Source organism: Aquarana catesbeiana, linkage group LG03, assembly GCF_042186555.1.
Source record: "Aquarana catesbeiana isolate 2022-GZ linkage group LG03, ASM4218655v1, whole genome shotgun sequence".
Lineage (NCBI taxonomy): Eukaryota > Metazoa > Chordata > Amphibia > Anura > Ranidae > Aquarana > Aquarana catesbeiana.
Window position 1 is genome coordinate 235,312,732 of NC_133326.1, and position 26,855 is coordinate 235,339,586.

Sequence of the window (26,855 nt, forward strand, 5' to 3'; positions counted from 1 at the left end):
AACACCAACATGTCAGAAAAAAAAAGAAAAGAAATTGAAAACAGGAACAATGAGTTGGAAAAAGGGTTACCTCCTCCTAAAAATGACTTGTAAACGCAATCAAGTGTAGTTAATCACCTTCTCAATAGCACACAAAGCCATTTGGTTTTCAACTGTGATCAGCTGTGTTCATTTTGATTAGCTCAGCAGCAACACCAAACAAAATGTCTGGCGGAAATCCAATACAGCTCACCATTCAAATAACACCATTCCTACAGTAAAGCACGGCGGTGGTAATAACTTGTTATGGGGGCGTTTCTCTGCAGTAGGAACTGGAGCACTTGTCAGGATAGAAGGAAAAAATGGAAGGGGCAAAATACCGTCAAATTCTTGAGGAAAATCTGCTGCCCTCTGCCAGAAAGTTGGCAATGGGAAGATTTACCTTCCCATTGACAATGACCCAAAGCACACACCAAAAATGACCACATAGCGGTTGAAGGAGAAAAAAATAGCTTACCTGTAAAATCCTTTTCTTTGACGTACATCACGGGACACAGAGCCACAGTAGTTACTATGTGGGTTATAGGTCACCTTCAGGTGATGGACACTGGCACACCCTAAGACAAGAAGTCCACTCCCTATATAACCCCTACCACTACTGGGAGTACCTCAGTTTAGTAGCAAAGCAATACATGTGTATACCAAAAAGATGGGAGAGACTAGAGACTAAGAGACTAGAGGACTTATACTGCTACCTGCAGTACACTGTGCCCAAAGGCGATATCCTCATGACCTTTTACATCTACTTGATAGAATCTGGTAAATGTATGGACTGAAGACCAAGTTGCGGCCTTGCAGATTTGAGCCATGGAGGCTTGGTGATGCACTGCCCAGGAAGTACTAACAGCCCTGGTGGAGTGCGCTTTAATATGAAAAGATGGAATTTCCTCTTTAAACCATAAGCTTGAACAATGACTTGACAAATCCATTTAGAGATAGTAGATTTCGATGCTGCTTGTCCTCTCTTAGGACCTTCTGGCAACACAAACAAAACATCTGTTTTACGAATCTGAGCAGTCACCTTCAAGTAGACCTTGACTGCTCTCACCACATCAAGAGAATGTAGTGACCTTTCTTCCGCAGAATGAGGTACTGGAAAAAATGAAGGCAGAACAATATCCTGGTTTAAATGAAAACCTGACATTACCTTTGGTAGGAAATTAGGATGAGGCCGTAATACCATCTTATCCTCATGAATAATCAAATATGGCTCTTTACAAATATGGCAGCCAACTCTGATACTCTTCTTGCAGAAGATTTGGCAACCTGAAATCTAATTTCCTTGTCAAAAGGACCAAGGGAATATCTCGTATCGGCTCAAAAGGCTGTTTCTGTAACGCCGACAAGACTAAATTCAAGTCCCAAGGGTTCAGGGGTGACCTAACTGGAGGATTAATCCATGTTACCCCCTGAATAAAGCTATGAACCAGAGAGAGTGTGAAGCAAGTGGTCGTTGAAAAAATACCGATAAGGCCGACACACCTGGCCTTTGATAGTACTTAAGGCCAGCTTCATTTCTAATCCCATCTGTAGAAATTCAAGGATCCTACCTATGACATATTTCCTGGGGTGCCAACCCCTGGATTCACACCAGGAGACATATGCCTTCCAGACTCTATAATATATGACTCTGGAGGCCGGCTTCCTAGGGAAACCCCCATCCAATACGAAAAAGTGTTCACCCAGCCTAAAGAGGAGCTCCAGTCTGGAAAAAAAAGTCAGCAGCTACAAATACTGTAGTTGCTGACTTTTAATATAAGGACACTTACCTGTCCAGGGATCCCGCGATATTGGCACCCTGAGCCAATTTCTCAATCGGCTTCAGGTGCAGGCTCCGGCATTGTAAGTAAGGGAAGCCGGCAGTGAAGCCTGCAGGCTTCACAGCTGTTTTCTTACTGTTCATGCGCGAGTCCCTGCCCATTAGCCCATCACTACGATAGGTTGCCTCAGTGGTCAACAGGAAGGTGGAAGAAACAGCAGGAGGTGAATTAGCCTTCAACAGTCCAACAAAGTGTCAAACCTTGCATACTACAGTTACCCAAAGGACCCACAGTGCTCATTTTAGGTATATGGTCAACTTACTGTTTATTTTTAAATGATGGGTGTTCTTGAAACCAGAGATGTACCGATACCATTTTTTTTTAACACCGAGTACGAGTACCAATACTTTTTTCTTTTTTAAAGTACTTGCCGATATCAATTACCGATACCTATTGCCTAGGAAGAGTCGGTAGAGGGGTGGTTTAGGAGGCGAGGGGAGTTAGGTGAGGCTGGCATGAGGGCAGGGTGAGGGGGGGGTGTGATGACAGGTGAGGACAGGGTGGGGAGGTGAGGGCAGGATGGGGAGGTTGTAGGGGGCTAAGTGTGGGCAGGGTGGGGGGAGTAGGCAGTTAAGTGAGGGCAGGGTAGTTGAGGGTGGGGTAGGATAGGGGTTGAGGGCTGGGGTGGTTGTGACCAACCAGAAGTGACGTGTGATGTGATTTGATACTGTGGGTGACTACATCTCCTGGTTGCAGTCAGAGCTGGCTGACAGAATGGAAGCACTATTATGTACACAGTCTATATACAGTGTCCAATGTGTCATAGGAAATGACAGTGTTGGGCCAGCGCTCTGGTGTAATCAGAAACAGTGCTTGCCGGGACTTGTAGTCCCAGCAAGCTTTAGGAAAGCCTCAGCATTCATACAATCCCAGGTCACAGCACTGCAGGAATGTCAGATAATGTGGAAGAGTCTGTACAGCAGCAATGTAGCACTTACATTCAGGGTGATGGACAGGCCGCTTCGCAAAAGCTCCCTCCTTCCTCTTCACCGCAACCAACTAACCTCTGATCCCACTGTCAGTGATGCCAGATGCAGCCCTTTCTCCTTAGTCTGCCTGCCCCACGTTCTGCCACTGGTCACATGACGGCCAATGCCTGCCCGCCCCCCCCCCCCCCCAAGCCAAACAAGGGATGCGGTAAGAAACACAGTGGAGCGGGCAGAGGAGTGTGCCTAAGGTGGGCTGCTGCAAGGATCATTGTCTTATCTACACAGCCTTATGCTGACGCCGGCTTTCCTGTCACATTAGCCAGCTATTTTAGTACATGCAGCCCGACCAGGCCAGTCTGGGCATAGTGACAGCTGGCAGGAGAGAAGAGGAGGCAGGGAGGGGAATCCCAGACAACTGAAATGTCATTGGTTGTTAAGGACGCTGGATGTTCCGCTCCTTAACAACCAATAATTACCGTCATTCTTTTCTTCACATTTCAGTGGTTAGTGAGGAAATCTTGATGACAGCTGAAAGAATCAAGCCAGAAGGTATTGGTTTCTGGTATTTGCACAAGTACCAAAACCTGTGAAAATGTTTAGTATCGGTATCAGTGCAATCCTACTTGAAACTAAAATAATAATTAAGTGTTCTTGCATAGCAAGACCACTTAATGTTATCTCACATATATATTATTATTATTATAGCCAAATTTACCACCCTAACTCCTCCCACAGTTTTTACACTACATAGACAAGTAATATACCGAAACGTGCGAATTGTTCCCGAATGGTGTGCTATTACTTTGTGGAACGTTTCGCCAAATGGTTCACGAAATATCGTCGTTTTTGCGGCGAAATTGGTCCCATAGGAATGAATGGGGAAATGTTCAAAACTAGATCCGGAGGTGACAAAAGCTGAAAAATCATGACATGATTTCTAAACTGCCGCCACTCCCTCATTTTCAAGCCCACCTACACAAATCTTATATCAAAATATTCAGCTATCCCTGCTGCCACTAAACATGTCCACGGCTAAGCCATAGTCCTGATAGTTTTCACAATATGACCATTTGTTTGTAACTCACGCTGTCCATTGACATTCATTGAAACTCTACCCTAACCACTTCAAATTTGAAGGGCAATATCTAAACTGCGACTGTGCCTTAATTTTTAATATTTCAGAGACATACTATGCATCAAAATCTAGGTCTGGGTCTTGTGATTCTCGCAATATAAAGATCTTCGCTGTAGGATTTATAGTTTTTAAAATACAACCGTTTGAAGTACTGCATAGTTATTACAGCTATCATGGTCCTGTGTACTGAGCAGTGGTTATGAAGCATAAACAGGGCATGAGCGTTGCTAGGAAACAGTGATTGTAAACACAAGATGCTGAGACCCCCCCGAATGCATGTGGTCATAACTTCATCCGCTAGGCTTGATAATGCTTGTAGACTACTGGTGGAGGCAAGAACATGTCACACAATTTCCCCAGAAATTGTAGCTTTTCTAGTTAAGTGTTCTTGCATAGCAAGACCACTTACTGTTATCTCACATATATATTATTATTATTATAGCCAAAATTACCACCCTAACTCCTCCCACAATTTTTACACTACATAGACAAGTAATATACCGAAACGTGCAGATTGTTCCCGAATGGTGTGCTATTACTTTGTGGAACGTTTCGCCGAATGGTTCACGAAATATCGCCGTTTTTTGGTCCCATAGGAATGAATGGGGAAACTAGAGTGGGAGGTGACAAAAGCTGAAAAATCAGAACATGATTTCTAAACTGCCGCCACTCCCTCATTTTCAAGCCCACCTACACAAATCTTATATCAAAACGTTCAGCTATCCCTGCTGCCACTAAACATGTCCACGGCTAAGCCATAGTCCTGATAGTTTTCACAATATGACCATTTGTTTGCAACTCACACCATCCATTGACATTCATTATAACTACACTCTAGCCCCTTCAAATTTGAAGGGCAATTTCTAAACTGCGACCGTGCCTTCAATTTTAATATTTCAGAGACATACTATGTATCAAAATCTAGGTCTGGGTCTTGTGATTCTCACAATATAAAGATCTTCGCTGTAGGATTTATAGTTTTTAAAATACGGCCATTTGAATTACTGCACAGTTACTACAGCTATCATGGTCCTGTGTATTGTGTATTGAGCAGTATTTGAGAAGCATAAACAGGGCATGAGCGTTGCTAGGAAACAGTGGTTGTAAACACAAGATGCTGAGAACCCCAAATGCATGTGGTCATACCTTCATCTGCTAGACTTGATAATGCTTGTAGACTCCTCCCACAGTTTTTACACTACAGAGACAAGTAATATACCGAAACGTGCGGATTGTTCCCGATTGGTGTGCTATTACTTTGTGGAACGTTTCGCCGAATGGTCCACGAAATATCGTCGTTTTTGCGGCGAAATTGGTCCCATAGGAATGAATGGCGAAATGTTCAATGTCATTTAATTGGTGTGCTATTACTTTGTGGAACGTTTCGCCGAATGGTTCACGAAATATCGTCGTTTTTGCGGTGAAATTGGTCCCATAGGAATGAATGGCAAAATGTTCAAAACTAGAGTGGGAGGTGACAAAAGCTGACAACCCCATGATCAGCCAAAACATTATGACCACCCCATAATCAGCCAAAACATTATGACCGCCCCATGAAAAAAAAAATTATTTTTGAAAAAAAAAATTTAATTTAATCACCTCAATACTGGGCACTTTCGCCCCCCTCCTTCCCAGCCCAATTTTCAGCTTTCAGCGCTCTCACACTTTCAATGACAATTGCGCGGTCATGCTACGCTGTACCCAAATTAAATTTTTATCATTTTGTTCACACAAATAGAGCTTTCTTTTGGTGGTATTTATTCACGACTCTGTTTTTTATTTTTTGTGATATAAGCGAAAAAAGAGCGGAAATTCGGAAAAAAAAACAATATTTTCTTCTTTCTATTTCAAAACAAATCCAATAAAATCAAATTTTGTCATAAATTTAAGCCAAAACATATTCTGCTACATGTTTTTGGTAAAAAAAATCCCGTTAAGTGTATAATAATTGGTTCGTGTGATCACAGACACGTGCGCAAATGATCATGTACAGATGTGCGCAGGTGAAATATGTGTGCAGATAATCATTGGGACATGTTATTTTACTGGGACTTATGTGGGGGACATGTGTTTTTACTATGTGGGGACATGTGTTTTGGGGACATGTGTTTTGGGGACATTGTGTGTTTACTTAGTGTTTGTTTTGTGTTTTTACATTGTGTGGGGTCACTAGATTGGTGATCAGTGAGTAAAAAGCTGTAAAAAACAGCTCATACTCACTGATCACCAGCCGGCTGCAGCGATCCGCTCTCCTCTCCTCACTGACAACTTCCGTGTGAGGAGAGCAGATTGCCTAGCAACCGGCTCTGTGTTTAAATAATGATATTTGAAGCGCTTCACAATGTGCATAAAAATGAATATATATGAATAAATATAAATACTCAAACCCAGCGGTGAGTAAAAATTCCTAAAAAATCCAGCAATCAAAATAGTGTAAAATTATAAAAAATTAGTGACACCAAATGTGTAAAAAAATCCACATAAAAAATCCACATAATGTGTGTTTACATCACATCACAGCTGTGATTCGACACGGCCGTCATGTGATCAGGAGGGCCAATCGCAGAGCCCTCCTGCCGATCGGAAATGCGCCGTGTCCGGGTGACACGAGCGCATCGGGATCGCGCCGCTGCGCGCGATCCCACTCCTTCTGAGGGACGTTCCTGAACGTCCACTCAGAAGGAGAGAGCGCCCACCCGGCCGTATATGTGCAGTGGCCGGGTGGGAAGTGGTTAAAAAAAAATAAAAAATCATTTTTGAAAAAAAATAATTCATTTTTGAAAAAAAAAAAAACTTTTGAAAAAAATGTTCAGCTCTTTCAGCTAATGATGGGACTTCAACTTTTTTACTACTATTTATACTTTTTAAAATATTAAGTTTTTTAACACTTTTCACAGTTACTCAAGCCACTCCATCCAGTTACTCCGCCCACTCCAGTTGTAGAGGCAAGAACACTTTTCACAATTTCCCCAGAAATTGTAGCTTTTCTAGTTATTCATTAAAATGTGCAAAAACTTTTGTCTTTTCCTTCTCTTCAGGGAGACCTAAACCTAGGCTTACCTAGAAGTGACATTTTTCAAAAACAGCTAACTTCTTGTACTGTACTTAGAAGAAACTACCAACTGTCATTTATTATGGCCTTCCAATGGTAGGTTACTAGCTGAATAATACATGATTTATAAATGTAAAGTTTCTTAATTCCATTACAGGGAAACTGTCTCTAATGTACATACAGTATGTTTGAATGACAGCAGTGGCTCAGTCCCATAATTAAGAAAATAGAATTTTTCTGTTTTGAGGTATGGTTCTTCTGTCAAAGTAATTGCAAAACTAAAAAAAATAAAAATAAAAAATATACAATAATAATAATAATAACAACAACAATAATAACAAAGCAGGTATCTGAAGGTGCATACTTATTCCTCTAGCTTTGTTCTAAAATCAGAAAACGATGGGCTTTCAATATGCAAAAACTTGCTTTCAGCTCTCAGAAGGATTTATCTGCCCCACCCCCTTTCAAAGCTAGGCTCTCTCTTGGCGAGAGAGGTTTAGAGAATTGCATGTATGGTGACCAAGGAGGCATCCTAAGCTACTGGGTTCAGTGGTTTCAGAATCCGTGTGAAAGAAAACAAAAAGTACTTTTAAATGTTTGTTACAGCCGGACTTGTTTTCTTTAAGGACAAATTTGTTTTAAAAAAAAAAAAAAGTATAGCTGTTTGCCCATACCTTTTGTATGGGCAGTTATGAAGAGTAGGAGGATCAATGAACTATGAGGGTGTTCACCAGTGTCCTTGCAGTTCATTGAGAACTAAAAGCCGTCTGCCACAATGGCAGACATTAGCTGTAGTTCATTCATACATAGAACTCTGTTTGTTTTTAAAAATTGTGACAGCAGGTGTAGGGAGAACATCCCCACCCGCTGTCACAAGGGGGAGCATTGGGAGGGGGATACTGCTGAAGCGCGTTACCTGTTACAGCCTAAATATGGGTGAAATGTGTAACATGCTCCCAAAGGTGAACTTATCCTTTCATGTGCATCCACCATGAAGATCGTAAAAAGTATCTAAACTAGAAACAAAAATGTATCATATTAATCGGCCTATCAATCATTAGATGTGGGCACAGAGTTCAGTTTTCTTCAGGCTCTTTTCACCTGGTAATCTTGCAAACACACTTCCTATATCAAGGGGTTAACAATTAGACCCTTTTAACACTGACGCGCTGCTAAAACAGCCGCTAAAGCGCCAGTCAGTTTTGCAATGCTTAAGCAGAGCTTTTCGGGCGCCAGTGGGGCGCTTCTTTTAAGGTCTCGTGACATCGGGATCTTGAAAAAAATTTTAAAAAAGACCCGTTTTGCAGTGCTTTCAAAATGCTTTTAACCACTTACCAACCGGCTCCTGTACATACACGTCAGCACTTTGAAGATGGATATCTCGGTAACGGCAGCAGCTGCTGCCACAACCGAGGCATCCATCTTTACAGGAGCCAGTTCTGTGTACGATAATGGTGGTCTCTGCAGCGGGTTCGCAGCGAGATCACCGTTATCGGCGGCGGGAGAGGTGCCACCCCCCCTCCCGCTGCTCTCCCACGCCCTTACCGGAGCCGTCGGTAGCGGCGGAGGAGATCGGGACCTCTCACTGCTTAGGTATGGAGACGAGTGAGGCTAAGATGGCTGCCACCCATCTCCATACCATAGGAGGGCGGAAGCAACGCCATGACGTCAGCTCTGCCCATATGTCTTAAAGGCATATTTTTTTTATGTCATTTTTTCAAACCACTTTTTATTTTTGCATTTTAGTCCAAATATGAGATCTGAGGACTTTTTGACCCCAGATCTCATATTTAAGAGGACCTGTCATGCTTTTTTCTATTACAAGGGATGTTTATGTCCTTGTAATAGGAATAAAAGTGATCCAATTTTTTTTTTTTTTTAAAGTGCAAAAATAAATATAATAAAGTAAAATAAATAAGAAAAAAAAAAAATTTTAAAGCGCCCTGTCCCGACGAGCTCGCACGCAGAAGCGAACGCATACGTGAGTAGCGCCCGCATATGAAAACAGTGGTCAAACCACACATGTGAGGTATCACCGCGACCGGTAGAGCGAGAGCAATAATTCTAGCCCTAGACCTCCTCTGTAGCGCAAAACATGCAACCTCTAGAATTTTGAAGCGTGACATGTTGGGTATCAATTTACTTGGCGTAACATTATATTTCACAATATAAAAAAAAATTGGGCCAACTTTACTGTTGTCTTATTTTTTTATTCAAAAAAGTAAATTTTTTCCAAAAAAAGTGCGCTTATAAGACCGCTGCGCAAATACAGTGCAAAAAAAAGTATTGCAATGACCACCATTTTATTTGTTAGAAAAAAAACAATATATAATGTTTGGGGGTTTTAAGTAATTTTCTAGCAAAAAAAAAAAAAACTGTTTTAAACATGTAAACACCTAAAATCCAAAACGAGGCTGGTCCTTAAGTGATTAAGGTGCTTTGGAAGTGCTGCCCATTCATCTCAATGGGCAGGGGCATATTTGGAGTGCTATTTACAGCGCTCCAAACATTCCCCAAAAGATACCGCTTGCAGGACTTTTTTTACCACCCGCAAGCGCACCGCCCTAGTATGAAAGCATCCATTCAAATGAATAGGAGGCAGTTTTCAGGCGCTATTTTTAGCGCTAAAAACACTTGAAAACTGCCTCAGTGTGAAAGGGGTCTTAAAATTCTATTCTATCTATGGAGGAATCCATGGTAGCATCTTTATTACATGGGGTCGGCGATTAGTACTATACAATATGAATGTGCATTTCAACATATCAAAGTATTACAGATTAATTTCTTGTTATTTGCTTACTGCAGGCAATCAGATGCAGTTCTGCCCTGAAAAATGGATTCTAGGATGCTTATTAAGATTTGGCTAAAGGGATCATCTGCAATAGATACAAGGAGGTGGATTTACTAAAACTGGAGTGTGCAAAATCTGGTGCAGCTCTGCATAGAAACCACTTGTAGCTTACCTTCTTAGTGGCATCAATGTTGTCTCAGCATGGATTTAATCAGAGGGATGTCTGTCTGTCCTGTTGGGTAGAACAGTTGCTGGTGTGTTCTATGGGACCAGAGAAGCTCTTGCATGGGACCACCTGTGGCCTAAATACTGCTTGATGAGACTACACAGCACAAAATCATAATGCTGAAAAACATGCTGACTCTAGCTGCTAGGGGTTATATAAAAGTCACATTGCATATAGTGACTTTTGGATTTTAGAATTGTGACAGTATTTCCTTGATACGATTCTCTGTTCAGGTTTTTAACCACTTAAGGACCAGCCTCGTTTTGGAATTTAGGTGTTTACATGTTTTAAACAGTTTTTTTTGCTAGAAAATTACTTAGAAAAAAAACAATATATAATGTTTGGGGGTTCTAACACCCTAAAGAATAAAATGGCAGTCATTGCAATTCTTTTTTTACACCGTATTTGCGCAGCGGTCTTACAAGCGCGCTTTTTTTGGAAAAAATTAACTTTTTTTGAATAAAAAAAATAAGACAACAGTAAAGTTAGCTCAATTTTTTTTATATTGTGAAAGATAATGTTCCGCCGAGTAAATTGATACCCAACATGTCACGCTTCAAAATTGCGCCCGCTCGTGGAATGGCGTCAAACTTTTACCCTCAAAAATCTCCATAAGCGACGTTTAAAAAATTCTACAGGTTGCATGTTTTGCGTTACAGAGGAGGTCTAGGGCTAAAATTATTGCTCTCGCTCTAACGATCGCGGCGATACCTTCCCGTGTGGTTTGACCACCGTTTTCATACGCGGGCACTACTCAGGTATGCGTTCGCTTCTGCACGCAAGCTCGTCGGGACGGGGAGTTTTAAAAAAAAAAATAATTTATTTTTCTTATTTATTTTACATGATTTTGTTTATTTTTACACTGTTTAAAAAAAAAAAAAAACTGTCACTTTTATTCCTATTACAAGGAATGTAAGCATCCCTTGTAATAGAAAAAAGCATGACAGGTCCTCTTAACCACTTCAGCCCCGGAAGGATTTACCCCCTTCCTGACCAGAGCACTTTTTACAATTTGGCACTGCGTCGCTTTAACTGCTAATTGCGCGGTCATGCAATGCTGTACCCAAACGAAATTTGTGTCCTTTTCTTCCCACAAATAGAGCTTTCTTTTGATGGTATTTGATCACCTCTGCCGTTTTTATTTTTTGCGCTATACACGGAAAAAGACCGAAAATTTGGGAAAAAAATGATATTTTCTACTTTTTGTTCTAAAAAAAATCCAATAAACTCAATTTTAGTCATACATTTAGGCCAAAATGTATTCGGCCACATGTCTTTGGTAAAAAAATGTCAATAAGTGTATATTTATTGGTTTGCGCAAAAGTTATAGCGCCTACAAACTAGGGTACATTTTCTGGAATTTACACAGCCTTTAATTTATGACTGCCTATGTCGTTTCTTGAGGTGCTAAAATGGCAGGGCAGTACAAACCCCCCCCAAATGACCCCATTTTGGAAAGTAGACACCCCAAGGAAATTGCTGAGAGGCATGTTGAACCCATTGAATATTTATTTTTTTTGTCCGAAGTGATTGAATAATGACAAAAAAAAAAAAATATTTACAAAAAGTTGTCACTAAATGATATATTGCTCACACAGGCCATGGGCATATGTGGAATTGCACCCCAAAATACATTTAGCTGCTTCTCCTGAGTATGGGGATACCACGTGTGGGACTTTTTGGGAGCCTAGCCGCGTACGGGGCCCCGAAAACCAATCACTGCCTTCAGGATTTCTAAGGGCGTAAATTTTTGATTTTACTCCTCACTAACTATCACAGTTTTGAAGGCCATAAAATGCCCAGATGGCATAACCCCCCCCAAATGACCCCATTTTGGAAAGTAGACACCCCAAGCTATTTGCTTTGAGGCATGTTGAGTCCATGGAATATTTTATATTTTGACACAAGTTGCGGGAAAGTGACAAAATTTTTTTTTTTTTTTGCACAAAGTTGTTACTAAATGATATATTGCTCACACAGGCCATGGGCATATGTGGAATTGCACCCTAAAATACATTTAGCTGCTTCTCCTGAGTATGGGGATACCACATGTGTGGGACTTTTTAGGAGCCTAGCCGTGTACGGGGCCCCGAAAACCAATCACCGCCTTCAGGATTTCTAAGGGTGTAAATTTTTGATTTCACTCTTCACTGCCTATCACAGTTTCGGAGGCCATGGAATGCTCAGGTGGCACAACCCCCCCCCCCCCCCCAAATGACCCCATTTTGGAAAGTAGACAGCCCAAGCTATTTGCTGAGAGGCATGGTGAGTATTTTGCAGCTCTCATTTGTTTTTGAAAATGAAGAAAGACAAGAAAAAAAATTTTTTTTTCTTTTTTCAATTTTCAAAACTTTGTGACAAAAAGTGAGGTCTGCAAAATACTCACTATACCGCTCAGCAAATAGCTTGGGGTGTCCACTTTCCAAAATGGGGTCATTTGGGGGAGGTTTTTTGCCACCTGGGCATGGCCTCCGAAACTGTGATAGGCAGTGAAGAGTGAAATCAAAAATTTACGCCCTTAGAAAGCCTGAAGGCGGTGCTTGGTTTTCGGGGTCCCGTACGCGGCTAGGCTCCCAAAAAGTCCCACACATGTGGTATCCCCATACTCAAGAGAAGCAACAGAATGTATTTTGGGGTGTAATTTCACATACTCCCATGGCATGTTTGAGCAATATATCATTTAGTGACAACTTTGTGCAAAAAAAAAAAAAAAAAATTGTCTCTTTCCCGCAACTTGTGTCACAATATAAAATATTCCATGGACTCGACATGCCTCTCAGCAAATAGCTTGGGGTGTCTACTTTCCAAAATGGGGTCATTTGGGGGGGGTTTTGAACTGTCCTGGCATTTTATGCACAACATTTAGAAGCTTATGTCACACATCACCCACTCTTCTAACCACTTGAAGACAAAGCCCTTTCTGACACTTTTTGATTACATGAAAAAATTATTTTTTTTTGCAAGAAAATTACTTTGAACATTATATATTTTTTTTAAAGCAAATGCCCTACAGATTTAAATGGTGGGTGTTTCATTTTTTTTTTCACACAGTATTTGCGCAGCGACTTTTCAAACGCATTTTTTGGGGAAAAAAACACACTTTTTTAAATTTTAATGCACTAAAACACACTATATTGCCCAAATGTTTGATGAAATAAAAAAGATGATCTTAGGCCGAGTACATGGATACCAAACATGACATGCTTTAAAATTGCGCACAAACGTGCAGTAGCGACAAACTAAATACATTTTTAAAAGCCTTTAAAAGCCTTTACAGGTTACCACTTTAGATTTACAGAGGAGGTCTACTGCTAAAATTACTGCCCTCGATCTGACCTTCGCGGTGATACCTCACATGCATGGTGCAATTGCTGTTTACATTTGACGCCAGACTGACGCTTGCGTTCGCCTTAGCGCGAGAGCAGGGGGGGCAGGAGTGCTTTTTTTTTTTTCTTTATTCTTTTTTGCTTTTTTATCTTATTTTTAAACTGTTCTTTTCATTTTTTTTTTTTTTTAATCATTTTTATTGTTATCTCAGGGAATGTAAATATCCCCTATGATAGCAATAGGTAGTGACAGGTACTCTTTTTTGAAAAAATTATTATTATTAGACCCTAGATTTCTCCTCTGCCCTCAAAGCATCTGACCACACCAAGATCGGTGTGATAAAATGTTTCGCCAATTTCCCAATGGCGCTGTTTACATCCGGCGAAATCTAAGTCATAAAATGCTCGTAGCTTCCGGTTTCTTAGGCCATAGAGATGTTTGGAGCCACTCTGGTCTCTGATCAGCTCTATGGTCAGCTGGCTGAATCACCGGCTGCATTCTCAGGTTCCCTGTTGAGACAGGAGAGCCAGAGAAAAACACGGAAGACGTTGGGGGGGGGGGGTGCATTCCCTCCCACTGCTTGTAAAAGCAGTCTAGAGGCGTACCTGAAGACCAAAAAATGGTTAACAATAAAGCACAGTAAACGGTAAAGTATAAAAAATTGCATACCTGAAAAGCAAACATGATAAAACATAATAACAATAAAACATTCCAGAATAGAATACAGTAAAAAAGAGCAGAACAATAGAGAGAGACTAGAGAGAGAGAAAACAATAAAACGACAACTATTTTTTTTTTTATTTTATATTTTTGTTTGTGCTTTTTTTTTTTTTTTTTTTACACTTTGTTTTGTAACTAACTTTTATAACTGTAACCGGTTCCAGGTTCGGGTCTCTCAAAATGCGATGGCATCTTGGGAGACCCTGTGAAATGGCGCCTAGTCTGTGGAATGCTGTACCCTACGCTAATACGCAACTAGTGAATGGTAGCGTTCAAAACATTTACCAATGCAAAGACCAGGATTGTCAGGACAGGAGGGACAAAAATAGCGGGTGTCACGCCTATATCCGCGCTTGCTGCAGACACGACATCTTTTTTGGTGGGGTTCGCTGGGTAGGGGTACTCGGGAGGACATAAAGAAAATGCCTCTCATGAAGCCGACTGCATTTGGTTGGGGATGTGAATGGGGGAATTACGAGCGCTGCAGAAGTGGTGGGTTCCCAATTAGGATTGGCGAATGCAGCAGGAAGGGCACTATGGGCACGACGGGCCTATGTTCGTCTTCTTGGTGGCAGCCGGACACTACTTGTGCTTGCCACCCTTTACCAGCTTGAACTGCACTTATGGAACTCGCCACGTCACCAAGTGTTACTGCAGTGCTGGTTTGACTACGACCGGGGTGTACTAGGCCGCTGGTGCTTGCCAGTTCACCAAAACGCTACCAAAAAATCTGTTAGCGATCGCAGGGATCAGGCCTGACTCTGCGAACCCTGCAGTTATGCGTTTAGTGTTTTTTAAGTGACAGTGATCGATCGATACTGCACTTGGGTGGGCTGGGCCGGGCGGAGGGGCAAAACGCAGGTGCTAGCAGGTATCTGGGCTGATCCCGCTAACACTGCGTTTTTGGGAACCCTAAACTGCTGGGGACACTAGTATAGGTCTGATCGGATCAGATATTGATCCGTTCAGATACTATACCACTAAGGGAGGCGTATGCTGCGTGCGTGGGTGTTAGCGATACTGGCGCTAACCTGACGCTGCCTGGGGCTGGTGCTTGCCAGTTCACCAAAACGCTACCAAAAAAACTGTTAGCGATCGCAGGGATCAGGCCTGACTCTGCAAACGCTGCAGTTATGCGTTTAGTGACAGTGATCGATCGATACTGCACTTGGGTGGGCTGGGCTGGGCCGGGCGGAGGGGCAAAACGCAGGTGCTAGCAGGTATCTGGGCTGATCCCGCTAACACTGCGTTTTTGGGAACCCTAAACTGCTGGCGGATCGGGGGTGTAAAGTGTGCCTGGCATGTTCTAGTGTGTGTGTGTGTGTGTGTGTGTGTGTGTGTGTGTGTGTGTGTGTGTGTGTGTGTGTGTGTGTGTGTGTGTGTGTGTGTGTGTGTATGTGTGTGTGTATGTGTTGTGCACTCACATGTCTTCTCTCCTCGGCGCCGGAACGGAAACTGCCGAGCCGAGGAGAGATGACATCACATCCTCTGCCTCTGTGTACTATACAGAGGCAGAGGATGTTTCTCATTGGCTGGGAGCGATCGCGAGGGGGGGGCCACGATAGGATGGCCTCCCCCTCATCTCTGATCGCTGCCAGACCAAAGCCGACCGCCGCTGGCACCGGGGGGGGTCCGATAGGACCCCCCGCCCGCGGGAAGGCAATCACGTACCAGGTACGTGATTTTGCCTGCCCGTGCCATTCTGCTCACGTATATAGGCGTGAGGCGGTCGGCAAGTGGTTAAATGTGAGATCTAGGGTCAAAAAGACCTCAGATTTCATATTTACACGAACATGCAATAAAAATAAAAAAAAAGTAATTCAAAAAAATTACATTGAAAAAAATGTGCCTTTAAGACGTATGGGCGGAAGTGACGTTTTGACGTCGCTTCCGCCCTGCAGTGTCATGGAGATGAGTGGGCGCCATCTTCCCCTCACTCGTCTCCAGGGACAGCAAGGGGACAGACGCAATCGCCTCCACCGCTACCGACAGCTCCGGTAAGCGGTGGAGGGCACCGGATCGCGGCGGGAGGGGGGCCCTCTCCCGCCACCGATAAAAGTGATCTTGTGGCGAATCCACTGCAGAGACCACTTTTATCTGAAAGCCGACCGCTGCACGAAAACGGGGATACCGGGGTTATGGCAGCTAGCTGCTGCCATAACAACTATATCCGCCACCAAACTTAGAACGTGTATCGGCGTGCAGCGGTCAGCAAGTGATTAATTTAATCCATTGTATGGAGGGCCTTTTTTAATTACTTGAGGAATGGCATGTTAAACCCTATTCCTGTCTAGGCCATTCTCAGTTTCCAGCACTGTGATAGTTTAACTGACAATTGCTCAGTCATACAACACTGCACCCAAGTTAATTTTTTTTTAAGACAGATAAAGCTTTCTTGTGGCATTACTTAAAGTGGTTCTAAAGTCAGATGATTTTTCATCTTAACGCATTCTATATATTAAGATAATAAAACCTTCTGTGTGCAGCAGCCCCCTTAGACCCCCTAATACTTACCTGAGCCCCATCTCGATCCAGCGATCTTGCACGAGAGTCTCGGCTGTCCGGGACTCTCCCTCCTCTTTGGCTGAGACAGCAGTGGGACACCATTGGCTCCCGCTGCTTTCAAAGTCAGTGAGCCAATGAGGAGAGAGACGGTGGGGCCGAGTCGGAGCTCCGTCTCTTAATGGGCACACAGAGCAGCACCTCGGCTCGGGTGTTCCCATAGCAAGCTGCTTGCTGTGGAGGCACTCAGCAAGAGGGTTCCAGCCAGGGACCAGAGAAGAGGATTGGGGCTGCTTTGTGCAAAACCACTGCATAGAGCATGTAACTTGTATTCAAGTATGTATTCTTAACTTAAAAAAGCACTTTCTAATGCTCTTAGCCCCCTCCTTTCTTTTTTGCCGCTGTAATCTGAGCCACCTTCCCATAGGAGGTATCTTCATACTCAATGGTCCCAATGCATGTAGAAACATAACCATCCTCTCTTGCTGGCTCCTTGAGATGTACTATGGACTATGGAATTTGTAGTGTGCATAGAGCAGTACAAATGACTGCAACTAATGTGCATTTCGTGTTCCAAAGAAACACATGTGAGGGGAAAAAGGAGAGGTGCGGGAACTCACGGAGGATGTTACAAGGAGACAGAAAAACACAGTAAAAATTTCATGAAAAATAGATTACAGGGACATTAATGAGTGGATGTGATAGATTATTTTTGAAGAATAAGGATATTGTTTAATGTCACTTTAATGCCCATCCCTGCACAGATGCATTTTTGGCAGTGAGCTTGATTTTACAGAAGTACAAGTAAAAACTGCATGTCGATGGTAGCCTGACTACTCACTGTAAATGTCTAATAAATAGCTAGAGCATGCAATTTTTTGGGTGGGAGGGGGTGTAGGTAATAGTATTCTTACTTAAAAAGAGTGCTTATTTCTGTATATGCTTTTTACATAAGACATGAACATTTGATTAAGTGTCTGTGAGATTAAAAAGGATGCATCTTGAAACCAAGTGAAGCATATAAAGTTTCCATGGTAATTTAAGATGCCAGAGATGAAGATGCTTTCACACCATTGTCTTCTTCTTTTACACAAATCAGACCTTTTCTCATAAGCAAAGTCTGTAAAAAGGATATTCTAAAATGTTTTAAAGCATTGTTTTACAAAATGTTTAATACAATGGAAAATCACTTAATTTGTAGAAATGCAAAACAGTAGTTTGCATTTTTCTTTATTTTACACTATTTTGCATTTTATTTTCTTGACTACATTAGAGCTGTGCTCATTTATCTATCCTATTTTAATCAGGATTCCTGAGAGGTGTGACTTTTCTAATTATGCAGATTCACAGAAGGTACCATGGTTCTAGCACAACTGGAAAAACAAAGTATGTGGCCCTTAGCAGCAAGTTGCATAATGTCTTTAAGTTTGTAACCTGCACTTGAAAAGGTAATACTGAGAACAGAGATGATCAATCCTGGCAATGCACTTTTTTTCTTTTCTTATTTTTCTTTTAACTATCTGTAAAAATACTGTGAGTGGGCGGAAGGTACAGGCACAATTGCATACATGTATGTGACAACCTTCTTCCAGGTTTGGGGTGTGCGTATGATTGAGCACAGCACAAATTTATCGCTTCTCGGCCTTTTAGCTAAGATCAAGTGTAGTATCTGTTCTTATCAGTTTCCAGGAGGTGGAGCTTGCTTCCATCCCTGATCTATGGCGAGATAGAGATGGGATGGCGGTTGCTATGCAAAACCTGCTGGAGTAAAGGTGACCTGGACGGTTCGTAGCCGAAAGGGAAGCCTTCTGATGGGGACGGAGAACCACAGGGTCTGAACCGGAGGGTCGGGACCCTGAGCTTCTGGCCTGGATTGGGGCAGCTCTAGCTCCGGACAGTTATTCAGGAGAGAACGCTGGCTCCCCTTTCTCCCACCGGGGAAGCGGCCAGTATTTCCCGAATGTAATTAGGTAGGAGGGACGGAACGACGGTGAGGCCCGATGGTAAAGGGCTCTCACCAAGTTTCCAGAACTCCATGCCTTCCTGCCTGGGGTGGGCCTGCTGTGGTCTGGGCTGGTGGCCAGGGTTGGTCTTTGAAAGCCTATGGAGTAGTGCCCCTGGAGTGGCAGTCCAGGGGTGCCATAAAATCACTGTGAGTGGCAGTCACTTTGATTTGAGGCACCATGGTTTGGTCACTGCACTATAGAACACGCTTTTTTAGCACCTGCCTCTTGTGCTGGGCCTTTTGGCTAGGACCAGAGGAATTTTTTATTCCTGGCCAAAGGGCCTGGTCATTGTTTTACACAATGGCCACCTTTTTCACTCTCCACTATCCCTTCCCCACTTTTTATTCATTTTCTTTCTTTTTGATTGAATCCTATGTTTTGTCATGTCTTGTACACGTTTGTCTCACTGTGTGATGAGTAAGGACGGGTCCTCGGGCCAGCCCTGAAAGTCTTGGGAAGGGGTGGACATGGCCTTCTGGCTTCATTCGCCCTAACTCATTGGGTCTCCCTTCGGGGGAGCCCCACCTAGTACTTGGGTGGGTTCTGTCTCGGCAGACCTTCCAGAGAACAGGGTCTGTCTGGTTTCGGCCAGATAGACCATAGTAAAGTAACTTTGTCCCCGTCTGGAGCCTAACGCCCCGGTGGATCAGGGAATTGGCATGTCTGTGTACCCGTTGCACTTTTTTGTGACCACTCTTTATGTGTGTGCACATTTTTTTGGCACCGGGTGAAGTTTTTTGGGTGTGTTATGCACGCCATAGGCTTTCAAAAAAAAAAAAAAAAACAAGTTTAGCAGCCGATTTCAGCCAATGATTTCGGCTGAAATCAGCTGATCGGCTGTGTGCAAACACACACAAGGTTCCAGGTTTACAAAAAACACAGAAATCTGTGTACAGGGAGCAACGATTTGGCTGTTTCTTCTCCCTGAAAAGCAGGGAGAAAAAACAGCTAGATCAGAAAGTAAAAGAAGCACATATTACAGATCGTTAGGCACTCAGTTAACCTCTTGATTGCCCCTAGACGTTAACCTGTTAACCCTTTCTCAGCCAGTGTCATTAGTACAGTATTATCACTGATCACTGTATTAGTGTCACTAGCGACCTCAGTGCCAGTTAGTGACCCTCCCAGATAGTGTCTGTTAGGACCAGATTGCCCTCCACCCTATTACAGTCCCACTATAAATCACTGATCACTGCCATTACAGTACACACACACCATAGTTTGTAGATGCTATAACTTTCACTCAAACCAATTAAATATACACCTATTGGGATTTTTTTTTCTTTTACCAAGGACAGGTAGCAGAATACATTTTGGCAAACATTTATGAAGATATCTGATTTTTTTTAGTTTTTTATTGGACATGTTTTAAACCAGCAAGTAGAAAATATTTTTTCCCAAAATGTTTGTTTTTTTTTGTTTATATATTAAAAAATAAAAAACCCAGTATTTACCAAATACTACCAAAAGAAAGCTCTATATGTGTGAAAATAATGATATAAATTTCATTTGTGTAGTGTTGCAAGACCGCACACCTGCCAGTTAAATTCGCGCAGTGCCAAATAGCAAAAACTTGCCTGGTCATGGAGGGGGTTAAACCTTCCAGAGGTCAAGCGGTTAAAGTGTCTCTATAGCTGTCCCCTGTGGTCCAGACACTTACCGTTCCACAATCCTTCCTGTGCAAATCCAGGTGTTGTCTATATAGGTCAAAGCTCACACAGGACAAAGTAGCCTCCCTTTCCCCATGTGACAATTAGCTATTAGGCCTAAGCAGTGTTACAAGGAAGAAGGTCACATGTTCCACCTGAACCAGAAGTGTTGGGAAGTGTCACCAGCTGTGGGGGAGGAAATGGCTAAGGAGCACAGGCAAGGTGGACACCTGCATAGTTAAGGTGACAGTGTATCTTAAATTGCAAAAAGCAATGATTATGTCCAAAATCACTGTAATGTTTAGCCACAAATGTAAATGTGTTGCATTAAAAAAAAACTGTATGCAAAAATAATAAGGTCGTCATTAACCACCTGTATATTGATGTAAAAAAAAAAAAAGGGCGAGGAGGCAGACATGTATTTTTGGAGTGCCATTTATAAGCAGCACTGCAGAAATAAGTGTCTGCGATCGAGCGTTCATTAGCCACTTGTTGTCTGGGGCTATTTTTTCACATACCTGTTAAAATCAACATTTTATTGCTTGATATAAATATATTTTATGAAAGCAGAGACCCTGGAGAATAAAATAGTGGTTGTTGCGATTTTTTATATTAAACAATGTTTGTGCAAACCATTTATCAAATGAAAATTTTCAGGAAAAAATACACCAAGGCTGGGTTCACATATGTGTGACCGCAGTTTCCAGCCTGAGATCCAGTGCGTTCCTGTTTACTGGTTCAAGTGCAATTCAGGTCTGAATTTTTGCCTGGATTCGCACCTAAACCAGACCCAAAAAACGCACAGAACCCTTTTGGAATTCGCACTGCGGCCACCCCGGACATGTGCGAACTGGCTCCATTGAGAGTCAGTCACACTAACATGTCATGGGAATTGGATGCGGTGCAAAGTGCATCCAATTTGCACATATGTGAACCCAGCCTTAAATGAATTTTAGCACACATAAACACAATGGAATACCTACATATTTTTTGGTAAAATATAAAAGATGATGTTGCACTGAGTAAATAGATACCAAACAAGTCAATGTTTAAAATTGGATACGCCTGTGAAATGGTGACTACCTACGGTAGCTAAAATTATCCATAGGCAATGCTTTAAAAGCCTTTACAGGTTTACAGTTTAGGCTGGGTTCACACTAGTGCGACAAACGCTCCGACATTGGGAGCTCATGTCGCATGATGTGTGAAAATCAATGTTTCCCTATGGGAGCCGTCCTAACTGGTCCGACACAAGTCAGTCCAACTTTGACATTGGGAGCTCATGTCGCATGATGTGTGAAAATCAATGTTTCCCTATGGGAGCCGTCCTAACTGGTCCGACACAAGTCGGTCCGACTTTGAAAATGCTCCCTGTACTACTTTGGTCCAACTTTGATCCTACTTCAGCCCACTGACTATCATTGAAGTCGGATCAAAGTCGGATCGCCGTCTTGCATGATCCAACTTTGGCATGTGACTTGTGCTCAGATGATCTTGAGGGGGAACTCCGCACCAAATTTTAAATAAAAAAACGGCATGGGTTCCCCCTCCAAGAGCATACCAGGCCCTTGGGATGGGTATGGATTTTAAGGGGAACCCCCTACGCCAAAAAAACGGCGTGGGGGTCCCCCTCAAATCCATACCAGACCCTTATCCGAGCACGCAGCCCGGCCGGTCTATAAAGGGGGTGGGGACGAGCGAGAGCCCCCCCACCTGAACCGTACCAGGCCACATGCCCTCAACATGGGCCCCCTTGCCCCAAAGCACCTTGTCTCCATGTTGATGAGGACAAGGGCCTCTTCCCGACAACCCTGGCCGTTGGTTGTCGGGGTCTGCGGGCGGGGGGCTTATCGGGATAATAATAATAATAATAATAATATATCAGGATTAATAAAAAAAACACACTAGACAGGTTTTTAAAGAAATTTATTAGGCAGCTCCGGGGGTCTCTTCCTTCTTCTCCTGCTCTCCGGTATGTTCTGCTGGGCTCCTCAGCTATCTTCTGCTCTTTTGCCCGCTCTATTGCTAGCAGTGGCCCGGTCTTCTCCGCCGTCTTCTTCCCTCTTCTCTTCTTCCGATGTTCACATGACGCTCTTACCCACTGTAATGCCGTGTGCGCGGTGCGCAACGACTTATAAAGCGATGGGACATGATGGGACTGTGACGTCATAAGGGGCGGGGGTCACCGGGTGACATCACCTGGTGACCACGCCCCATCCCTATATAAGTCGTTGCGCACCACGCACACGGCATTACAGTGGGAGAGAGCATCATGTCAACATCGGAAGAAGAGAAGAGGGAAGAAGATGGCGGAGAAGACCGGGCCACTGCTAGCAAAAGAGCGGGCAAAAGAGCAGAAGATAGTGGAGGAGCCCGGCAGAAGATACCGGAGAGTGGGAGAAGAACCGGAGAGCGTGGAGAAGAAGGAAGAGACCCCCGAAGTTGGAAGAAGACCCCCGGAGCTGCCTAATAAATTACGTTAAAAAACCTGTCTAGTGTGTTTTTTTATTGACACTTTTTTCCTAGGTGAATGGGTAGGGGTACGATGTACCCCATACTCATTCACATAGGGTGGGGGCCAGGATCTGGAGGCCCCCTTATTGAAGGGGGCTCCTGGATTCCGATAAGCCTCCGCCCGCAGACCCCGACAACCAACGGCCAGGGTTGTCGGGAAGAGGCCCTTGTCCTCATCAACATGGGGACAAGGTGCTTTGGGCTGGGGGGGCCGCAGGGCACCCACCCCCCCATGTTGAGGGCATGCGGCCTGGTACGGTTCAGGAGGGGGGGGGGGCGCTCACTCGTCCCCACCCCCTTTCCTGACCGGCCGGTGTGCTCGGATAAGGTTCTGGTATGGATTTTGGGGGGAGCCCCACGCCGTTTTTTGGCATAGGGGGTGCCCCTTAAAATCCATACCAGACCGAAAGGCCTGGTATGCTCTTGGAGAGGGAACCCATGCTGGTTTTTTTATTTAAAATTTGGCGTGGAGTTCCCCCTCAAGATTCATACCAAACACAGTGCCTGGTATTGGCGGGGATCCAAGTCGGGTCCCCGTTCATTGAAAGTCGAACGTATGTCGGCTTCAAGTCGCAGGGAAAGTTGGATCCAAAGTAGGACAGCTGTCATGTCACACCAGTGTGAACCCGGCCTTAGAGGTAAACGTAAGCTCTGCTGCTAGAATTATCAATCTCACTCTGATGTTTGTGGTGATACATATACATGCCGGACCTACATGCACATTTGCATTTCCATGTTAGCATGGTGGGGAGAGGGGTGCTTCATATTTTTCTTTTTTATCATTTAGTTGTTCATTTTTAAAGCATCTGATCAATACAGATCGGTGTGATCGGATGCTTCCTTGGCTGTACCAGCAAGGTTACACCGCACCGAAACTAGAAGTGACAATATTCTCATCACCTCAAGCTTCATTCCTCCATCTCCTCTGAGGGCAGCTGATCCCACCACTTGAAGCTGTCCCAGGCTTCCTGGTAGAACAGGAGAGCCCAGGAACGACGACGGACCAGAGGGCAGGCGATAGCCCATTCTGAGCCCTGTATAAATTATTAGGCAGCTGTAAAAATCAATAGTAGGATCATGGATGCAGCTGTAGGCATACACGATCCTGGTATAACTGCTTCTTATCCATGACCAGGGTGGATAAAAATCGATGATTAAAAAAAAAAAAAAAAAAAAAAATCAGATTTTTTTAAAATGTAAAATCAGGTTTTTTGAATTTTTATCAAATTTACTTTAATATCTAAAGATAGTTTTCTATTTAAGATACATTAATAATTTAGTTTATTCAGCATGAAATGGGGCTTAGTTATGTAGCATGAGGCTGTATATTCTGCAATATTTACATTTTTGGTAAACTCATTCAATGAATCCAAGCTCTGAACGCTGAGATAACATGCAATGCATTGATGCATTCACACAATTTCACAGTAACCATGAGATAAAACAAAGTTCAAGAATATTCCTTTATCCCATTGTTTTGCAAATCTATGTACACTTCAAACTGTATGATTGTTTGATAAGAAATGCATCTGTACCAAGCTCAAAGTGTGAGGAGGAAGGGCAAGCAGTAAAAATGAAAGTGAAACCTTCTAAGCAGCTTACAAACCTTGTGATCTTTCTGCACATAGCTGGAAGTGCTTTATTCCTCCCTTGAGGAGCAAAATGGCAGCAGGCCGTAAAAGAGATCCAGTTTGGGAATATTTTAATGAAGTTCCTCTACCTATGGGTAAAGCAGGTATGCGTGCAAAATGCAAGCAATGCAACAAAGAGATGTAAGGCCTGGTGGCCTGAATAAAAACAACATGAGAAGACGTGCTGTGATGAAAGGACCGTATTTGAAGGGTTTTTTTATGTAGACCCAGCTGATATACTCAGTTTAAGTTCTTTTGTTTGTTTTTTCAAATAGGATTTTTATAACAGCTTACCTGTAAAATCCTTTTCTTTTGAAGTACATCACGGGATACAGAGCCATAGTAATTACTATGTGGGTTATAGTCCACCTTCAGGTGATGGACACTGGCACACCCTAAACAGGAAGTTGCCTCCCTATATAACCCCTCCCACTACTGGGAGCATCTCAGTTTTGTAGCAAAGCAATACACGTGTGTATTAGAAAGAGGGACGGGACCTCTGTGTCCCGTGATGTACTTCAAAAGAAAAGGATTTTACAGGTAAGCTGTTAAAAAAAATCCTATTTTCTTTAATCGTACATCATGGGACACAGAGCCATAGTAATTACTATGTGGGATGTCCCAGAGCAATGCCAACAGACGGGAGGGAGACACAACTAAAGTAGGGCACCATGAGATCAGAGGATTTATACTGCTGCCTGCAGTACACTGCGCCCAAAGGCGACATCCTCATGTCTTTTTACATCCACCAGATAGAATCTGGTAAATGTATGGATTGAAGACCAAGTTGTGGCCTTGCAGAATTGAGACATGGAGGCTTGGTGATGCACTGCCCATGAAGCGCTAACAGCCCTAGAGGAGTGCACTTTGATTTGAGAGGGTAGAACTACCTCTTTAAACCATAAGCTTGAATGATTACTTGTCAAATCCATTTAGAAATAGTAGATTTTGATGCTGCCTGTCCTCTTTCAGGACCTTCAGGCAACATGAACAAAACATCCGTTTTCCGAATCTGAGCAGTCGCCTTTAAGTAGACTTTGACTGATCTCACCACATCAAGATAATGTAGTGATTTTTCTTCCATAGAACAGGGTTCTGGAAAAATGAAGGTAGAACAATAGCCTGGTTTAGATAAAAACCTGATACTACCTTCGGTAAAAAGTTAGGATGAGGACGCAATACTACCTTATCCTTGTGAACAATAAAAAATATGGCTCTTTACAAGAAAGAGCAGCCAATTCTGATACCCTTCTTGCAGCAGATATGGTTACCAGAAAAAATAGTTTCCTTGTCAAAAAAAAGGACCAAGGGAAAATGTCTTATCGGCCCAAAAAAAGGCTGTTTTGTAATGCAGACAAAACTAAATTCAAGTCCCAAGGGTTCAGGGGTTACCTAACCAGAGATTAAGCCGCGTTACCCCCTGAATAAAGTTACGAACCAAAGAATGCGAAGCAAGTGGTCATTGAAATAATACCGATAAGGTCAAGACCTGTCCTTAGAAAGCACTCAAGGCCAGCCTTATTTCTCACCCCATCTGCAGAAAGTCAAGGAACCTACCTTTGAGCTATTTCCTGGGGTGCAACTCCGGGTTTCACACCAGGAGACATATGTTTCCCAGACTCCATAATATATAATTATGGAGGCCGGCTCCCTTGCATTAACCGAGGTAGAACTACAGAACCTGACAGCCCACGCTTCTTCAGAGAGTGTGGGTCTCAATAGCCAGACCGTTAAAGTACCGTTAGCGTATGTAAAGTAGGATAGGATGTAAAACCGGACCTTGCGAGAGAAGGTCTGGCCTGATTCACCTTTCTCTGGGCCATACAACTTCTTGTGCCCCCTTGGTGATTAATATAGGCCATTGCTGTGGCATTGTCGGATTGAATCCTGGCAGGACAATTCCGTAAACTGAACGTTCAGGCCCTCAGGACCAAAAGCTCTGCCTGAATTTCTAAAATGTTAATGGGCAAGGCCATTTCTGATCTGGGCCGCTTCTCTTGGACAGTTGCCTCTTCCAGGACTATTCCTCAACCTAAACAAAAAAGGTTGGCATATGTTGTTACCACTTCCCAGGTAACTGAAGGAAGGATTTTTCCCTTAGTAGATTTTTTGATATTAAAGTGGGGTTCCACTCAAAGTCTTAACTTAATCTTACCCCCTTCAGTTAATTGCATAGATGTTCAAATGCACGAAACTTTTTTTTATCGCTGTAATTACCTTTATATTGTACTTTATTGTGGCACTTCCTGTCTCTCCTCCCATGGGAGTAGGCGTGTTTATTGCCTTTCCACGGCGCCGCACTGTCTCCTGGGAGCTTAATGTCAGGCTTCCCAAGATTCAGTGCGGAAACAATGATCATGCGTGTGAACAAGCTGTGAATGAACAGCATTCACCGCATCCAGGAAATCAATGCTTGTGGGCTTCACATGCCCACAAGCAAGATGGAAACAGCCAGCATCACATTTTTTAAGTTATTCTTCAGTACGAAAACAGACAGACAGACGGGGGCGGAAA

The 26,855-nt window shown here is 43.1% G+C and overlaps 1 protein-coding gene and 1 pseudogene across 3 annotated transcripts in view; one reads left to right on the forward strand and one right to left on the reverse strand.

Annotated features, from left to right (window-relative positions):
• Positions 1-26,855, reverse strand: part of FOXP2 (forkhead box P2) — a 437,363-nt gene that overhangs the window by 390,474 nt on the left and 20,034 nt on the right. The window lies entirely within an intron of this gene.
• LOC141135843 (U2 spliceosomal RNA) lies at positions 18,172-18,304 on the forward strand (annotated as a pseudogene).